Source organism: Cebus imitator, unplaced genomic scaffold (genome assembly GCF_001604975.1).
Source record: "Cebus imitator isolate Cc_AM_T3 unplaced genomic scaffold, Cebus_imitator-1.0 Scaffold659, whole genome shotgun sequence".
Lineage (NCBI taxonomy): Eukaryota > Metazoa > Chordata > Mammalia > Primates > Cebidae > Cebus > Cebus imitator.
Genome location: NW_016107974.1, coordinates 175,510 through 183,525, shown reverse-complemented (window position 1 = coordinate 183,525; position 8,016 = coordinate 175,510).

The following is an 8,016-nucleotide window of genomic DNA, read 5'->3' as shown; positions in this document are numbered from 1 at the left end:
ACTATAGTTAGAGCACACTGATGTTCTGTAATAATCTATTGGGAGTGCCAATGACAACAAGCAACATATTAAGCACTACGTGTTCTGTACTTAGCGAAGTATAGATCTTTATTCTTCTTCTGCATTAGTTCATATTTGTTTATATTTTTAGTTTATGTGATGCTTGGTGATGCCTATAGTTATCCACTGCATGAAGAGGGATGTGCTCCTCCTAAAACTAATTCTAACTCCTGTGAACTCCTACAGAACATTCATATAGATATTTTTCTTTTATTTCATTTTTTTAATATCAAAAAGTCATTTCTCATACACTCTTTCCTCTAGTACTGCCATTTATTTACATTTCAAAATACATTCATATCAAGTATTACTAGGTTTTAATTAAAACTTATGTATAAGGCCAGGCGTGGTGGCTCACGCCTGCAATGTTTATAGACCATATTATTTTTTCTCAGCCATTGTTTGTATTCTGCCTGGTAGACAGTAAGCACTAAATAAATATCTGTGAATGAATAAATGAATGAGTAAATGAGTGAATGAATGGCCAGATACAAATTTTAGGTATATGATGTGTAATAATTAGTTTGATTTGAGGAGTTCAAAGGCAGCAAGAAGACTAGGAAGCAATTGCACCCAGCCAGATGAGGGATGACGTGTGTGGTGATGGTGAAAGCAGCGAGGAGATGGAAGCACGTCCCTAGTTTACAGGAGAGAGGGCAGTTCATTCAGAGTCGAAATGCCTTGCAAAGATCTTTAGGCTCTCGCACCCTCAGGATTTGGAGACTGACTGGACTCCCAGGTTTCTGGGTGGGTGACAGGGTATTAATGTTGCCACCAACTAAGTCTGGGAATATAGGAGAAAATTCGTCTTTGAGCACTCCACTACCAGATTAATCCTCCTCAAACACCATTCTCATTACGTAACTCTCAAGATCAAGAATTCATAGTGACCCTCTTCTGCACCGCAAAACAAATACAGATGTTTTATTTTGGTATCCATATAACTTATTTTGGCATTCAATGATTTGGTACCTTCTCCCCTGATCCCAACTGGATTATAAACGCTTTAAAGGCTGGGAGCAAATCACATAGCTTTTTGTTCTTGTTGTTGTTGTTGTTATTGTAGTACCTAACATAGTGCCAGGTGAGTAGCATGTGTGTAATACTGTTTGTTTAAAGAACGTGAAAACTATTATATAATGATGCCTTTGAAATTCTGATTATGAGTATGGGGTAATTTAGGAAAATAATGTAACTTACCTTTACCTGAATTTATGTTACAATTCATAACAGCAATCATTTATATAGTGAATTTCATGTGCTACATATTAATTTTAAATGCTTTACATTGATTAACTCATTTAATTCTCACAACAACCCTATAAGATAGATACTATTACTATTTTCATTTTATAGATGAAGACACTGGGAAGTTAAGAACATTGGTTAATGTTGCATAGGTAGTAAGTGTAGGGAGTTTGAATTTGGACACAGGCAAGTCTGGCTGAAATGTTCACTTAACTATCACATCATATACAGCATCTTGTAGATAACTCAGGACCATTGATTATTATAGTTACAAGGTAAGTAGTTATCTCATTTATCAAAGATGAAAACATAACTAAATGCTAAAAAAAAAGGGTAATCAAAATCTATAGTGCCTTTGAGCAAATATATTTTCTAATTTTCCGTCATGTTATGCCCATGCTTAGGATTATGAAAAATGGTAAAGGTTTAAGAAGTTCTTTTGCATCTATAACTTATTGGATTCTCACAAAAAGTTGTGCCGTTGTGGGCAAATTTGTTAGGCCCCCCCCTCACCTTTTTTTTGAGATGGAGTCTCGCTCTGTCACCCAGGCTGGAGTGCAATGGCATGATCTTGGTTCACTGCAAGCTCCACCTCCTGGATTCAAGCGATTCTCCTGCCTCAGTCTCCTGAGTAGCTGGGATTACAGGCACGTGCCACCATGCCTGGCTAATTTTTGTATTTTTAGTAGAGACGGGGTTTCACCATGTTGGTTAGGCTAGCCTAGAACTCCTCACCTCATGATCCACCCGCCTCGGCCTCGCAAAGTGATGAGACTACAGGTGTGAGCCACCATGCCCAGCCTGTTATGCATTTTTAAGAAGAAGGTGACATACAGAGCTGGAAGAGTCAAGCTTTGCTCGGGGCTCCTGTTTCTAGCCCAGTGTTTCCACAACATTTGAGACTGGGTGTCTAACCTGAACTCTTTCAACAAGAGCACATCTTTCAGAAAACAAGCTCTACGATCCAGTGTTGCCACACATGTAGGAAATATTGAACTTCAGCTTGAGATCTCCTAGGTCAGATGTGCATGTGTAAACCATTGAGACTTTGTGAGAATACTTACTAAAATGTTTTATTCAAAATACCCCTATATAATCTTTTAAAATTTTGAAACAATTTATTGTTTATATCCTAATTCTTAGGAGCTTTTTTTAAAAAAAAAAAAACAGTGGAAAGTTTCATAACTTAATAATCATAGTTTTTACCATCTTGCTGAATTACCAGTAGTAATTATTGCTATCAAACGGTTGTGATTTGGTATCTTGTATTTGATTTATTAATTCACTAAAAATGAATCTAGGCTCATTGATTTACCAAAATAGGAGGAGAAGAATAACAAGAATCTGTCACTTAGAGTTGTTCTCAGGATTGGCTGTGTGTGTTAATTTGCAAAATGCTTCAAACAGCTTCCCATCCCTAGCAAATACTCAGTAAATTTAAACTATTATTTTTATTAACATTATTATTAACATAAGTACTAACGGTCCATAACAATTATCTTTTCAGGACAGTATTCCAGTATTTTAAACAATGGCACCAAGAGCTGTTTTATGGAAGACCCATGTCCCCAGCTATTTCCCAAGAGCTCTTTTGGGATCTTTCACATATTATTTTCTCTTAAGTCCTTACCAAGACCACTGCATTATCCCTGCCCACTGTTAGGGCCTTATCTTTCTCTCTGTTAGATAAAAGTAGTAGTTTTTTTCCTCCAGTGTTATCTTCTAAGTGACATATTGAAAACTTAGTGGAAAGTTGAAGTCTGGAGTCAAATAAAGATCTAGTAGTGGTATGAAAAGCCACTTTTATTTTATTGCTCTTGTCTACCAGCTAACAACTGATTGATAAAGAAGATAAAAATTTTAGTGATCTTTATCAAGTGTACCCTATAAGGTTGATGCCCCTGTGTTTAACCTTATTTTGTGATGATGGCCACAGTACCTTTTCATTATGTCACCTGACACTATTTTTTTTTTTAACAGATCAGGAAATAAACTATTCAAAACAAAGAAAATCCACAAGAAAAAGATTTTGACTCATGAAAGGGGTACCCCTAACTTTCCCTGCTGGGTAAAATGAATCATTGTTAGGTAATGACCTCAGGACAGACTTTTTAAAACAAAACAATATTTTCATTTTCCTTTTTCTTTGAATTTCACAGTTACAGATTTGTGGTTATAATGAAACATCTCTCCTATTTATTTCAGAGCTATCTTCTGAGACTAGAGCCATTTCTGCGCCAAAGCTACAAACCTCAAAGATGTCTGGCTGGACCCACTGGGAAATTTGTGTGAATAAATGAGCTAAGGTACTGTTGTATTCTGTATGACCAGAGGAAAAATAGTCAAGATTCCTCCTAGTTCTTGGAAAATTTTCTTTCCTTCCCACCTTCCTGCCCTTGTCCCATTTCTCTAGTTTTACCTTCCCCGGTCTGTTTTCTTTTCACTGCATGTTGTCTTCTATTTTCACTTCTTTTCTCCTAGCTTCCCTCCATTCCTTTACCTTGACCCTTTCACCCTGATTTCTTCTCACTATTATTTATTTCCATCTAGGAAATTCTATGGCAGCTTGTAAATTCAAAATATAAACCATTACTATAATACTAAGAGACTAAAGCTCAAACATGTAATCAGGTCATCTGTCCTTGCATGCTTGCCCTGTTTCCTTCCCTGAGGATTCAGGTCCATCATAGCTCTTGGCTCTTGGTTCCCTGTCACATTTACAGTGTTGTTCCTAGGCCTACCCCTTTATAGTTTGCACCTGTAGGCAGTCTTTCCCTTTCCTACCTTTAGCTCACTCTACCAGACTCCGGTCTGGGTTTGCCCTGCTCTGTCTGCTCTTTGTCACCTTTGTGACACCTTCTGTGTCCTGCCTCTATCTAACTGTCCTCTAGTGAGCCCTACAATGGGCCTGCTTCAAGGAGGGCACAGTCATCTCTCCAGCTCATTCCTTCCTGACCCTTGCTAGGTTGGTGTCATATCCTAGGCTTAATGGCTCAAGTATTAATTTATTATAATATTTATTCATTCAATAAAAATATATCAAGCTCTATACATGATAATAAAGATAAAGGTATCAGACCTTTTCACATATTAATTTTTTTTCTTGAGTTTCTTAAATTCTACTGAATCTAGGAAAGCAAACATTGTTATACATTCATCTAACACCTTTCAAATAATACTGGGTAATTAATTTGTATGCAATAAATCTAGCAGGCATTTTAAATTGAAGTATAATTTACATGGCACCAAACTCTGACTTACCTTGTTTCATTGGCTCTAAATATAATGTTCTTATAAAATTAAACAAAACAAAACTGAATGATTAACAGAGTTCTCCATTTTTGATTCAGACATTTTGATTCTGTTTAGGTCTGAAGCCTTATACAGACAAAATAAGAATTTAGTAATAATAAGTACATTTCCCCAGTTGCCATTTGGTAGTTGTATGTGTTTATGAAAATGGAAAAAAAAAAAAAAGCACAAATTACCCAAAACATATGGAAAAACCCATGAGGAACCTGTCTTATCTTAAAGTGCACATAGTCACAGAAAAATAAAGTTTCAAAAGCAATGTATGTTGAAGTTAGGACAAATATCTAACACATGCAGGGCTTAAAACTTAGATGGTGGGCTGAGAAGTGCAGCAAACCACCATGCCACATATACACGTATGTAACAGACCCGCACGTTCTGCACATGTACCTCTGAACTTAAAGTGGAAAAAAAAAAAAAGGGACCAGGCATGGTGGCTCACGCCTGTAATCCCAACACTGGGGAGGCCGAGGCAGGCAGATCACCTGAGATCAGGAGCTCGAGACCAGCCTGGACAATATGGTGAAACTCCATCTCTACTAAATGTACAAAAACTAGTCAGGTATGGTGGCACGTGCCTGTAATCCCAGCTACTTGGGAGGCTGAGGCAGGATAATTGCTTGAACCCTTGAGGCAGAGTTTGCAATGGGCCAAGATCGAGCCACTGCACTCCAGCCTGGGGCGACAAGAGCGAGACTGTCTCAAAAACAAAAACAACAACAACAACATATGTTGATGTGAATGGAAAAGAAATTAAGATACTTGTTGAGTCAAAAAAAAATTATAGCTTTTTATGTAACTCACAGTCAAAAACAATGCTCAACATTCCTCCTGTTTTTATGACTTCAACCCTCAACTGTGCCAGTCTTATCATTTCATATTAGTATGTTAACAGTAATAATGATGTCACTAAATTAAGTGTACATACAGTTATAAGCACGATTCAGTTTTAACTTGGTTTTCTCTTCAGGTAATTTTGAACAACCAATGTTTCTATTTGCAAAGTAATGCACAGATGTGAGTAATTGATATATTATTTGTAGTAACACTCTCCTTTTCGAGACAAGTACTCTAATTAAAATCAAGCAGACAGCATGGAATCACGCTGGCTCCAGCAAAATGAGCACTTTGGAAAATGCATCCCAAGTGAGAAAATGAGATTTCCTTGAGTCTGGTGTCTTCTGTGCCTCTGTGCAAAAATGCCACATCGCTTAGGACATTGAACAGAGCTGTTACACTACCTCTCTGTTCAAGGCTAAAAATAAGCAGTTTTTAAATTTCCCACTAAATCATTCTGAATAAAGCTGAAGATGTAAAATGCAGCATCTTCTCTTAATGAACTCTTAAGGGTAAAGAATTAATGTGAACTGAGCCTCTATAATGTGTACTATTTTATTTATTCCTTTTAACACGTTGGGGTAGACATTAGTGACCCTGTTTCACTGGTGAAGAAATCAGAGCTCCAAGAGGTTAGGTCAGTTGTCCAGGGTTGTGGTGGCAGAGATGCTATTCAAACCTATGTTTGCTGACTCCCAAACCCATGCTTATTTCACTATATATTGTATTACTTTCTCCCATTTGTGTTTGAGTTGATAGAATAAAAAATCACTCTGTCATCCATAGTTGCTACAAAGTGTTTCCACGGGCAGAGGCTGAGGACAGCCTTACCACCTCCTTTCTGGAGGAGTTCTTTCCAAAGTGCCAGTTCAGAAAACAACGGTCACAAGACTGGAAATCAGCAGCCCAGACAGGCACAGGAACAATGGAAGAGGGGTAGCTGAGACTCATTTATGACACTGTCAGAGTAGCGCAGTTGGAAGCTGGTTGGAAAGCCGTTAGGGTGCTTTAGAACAGGGGCAGATGAAGAAAGGGGCGGGGGACAGAGAGAGAGAGGAGGAGGGAGGCAGGTAATACAGAATTAAGGGATGGATAAAGTGGCTTGAAGGTGAAGAGGGTAAGTGGTTAGAGAAGGGAGCGTGGATGAGGATTATCAGAAGGCACAAGGAGAGCTTTGTGGTGAGAGCAGAGGGTGGAGGGCAAGGCACAGATGAGATGGGAAGGAAATTTGCCTAAAGAACGAATGAAAGAATAAGTGCAGTTTTATCTTCATTAGAAGTGGAAGTTTGTCTTATGTGACAGGTTGTTCCAACCCATTGTGTTGGGCAAAGATATTGGATTATCTCAACTGTTTACCATGAGAAATGTGTAGATTCCTGAGGCCACTTTATAGCAAATGCTCCCTAATCCCCCGAGCTTGTGGAATTCATTGTATGCAATGGTGTGGTGAAGTGAAAACAGCATGTACTGAAAATGCCCTAACTTCTGATCAGTCAACCAGAATCCTCCCAATTTAAGAGCATGCATAGATAAAAAATGATTTTTCAAAGTGTAGATAACTTAGCTCTGGGGGCCAACTATATGTGATTCATAGATTTCCTGGAGGTGAATTATACTTTAAAATATAACACGTAGATTCATCACCAGGCCCTAAAAGTCCTGTTTAAGTTTGCTGGAAACGTTGGCAGACTTCCTTCCATACCCAAAGGTCACATTGGGTTCATAGCTCATTTCATGGAGATTTGCAAACCTTTCAGCAATGCTGAATTGGATTTCAGTTGAATTGCATGCGAACTTGGCCCAAGTTTCAAGGGAACATTGGGTATTTCTTTCAGGTAGAAACCAGGTGAAACTCAAAGGGTCCAAAGTGGGTTTTGCTTTGAGTTTCCTTTTGGTTCTGCTTGAACTTGACACTCAAAGTGAAACTCAGGAGATCTGAACCTCTTGCAACTCAGGCTCAAAGGGAGGTTTTTGGAAGTAGAACTTGCACACTGAAAATGCTGAGCTAACAGTACAAATTAGTGCTTCAGTTGCTCTGTCCAAACCTCTGAAGAGGGTTTCATCTGGAAAAAGAAGGTTCTTGCAGCATGTGTAGAGTTTAGGAAAGTGTTGCAAGAGGACTTTGGGCTTGCTGATAGATTGTCTGCAGCAAATTCCTGTAATGCCAGATTGCCAACCAAAGTCCTCTAAGTAGCCTATGGAATGGATCAACCAAGTACCTGTATCACATCCTTGAATTTACATTAAAGACATCTTGTTTAATTCAAATGAAATCATGAATGTATTACCTGGGTAGTTGGCCACAGTGACATAAAAATATAATCATATTTGTGAAAATGAGTAACTGGAAAGAAAATCCTGAGTGTCCTCCCCCACCGTCCCAGCCTCCATTAAACACATCCATAAAGACCAACATACAACTGTCGTTAAAAGGTAAGGGCACAGCCGGGCGCGGTGGCTCAAGCCTGTAATCCCAGCACTTTGGGAGGCCAAGGCGGGTGGATCATGAGGTCAAGAGATCGAGACCATCCTGGTCAACATGGTGAAACCCCGTCTCTA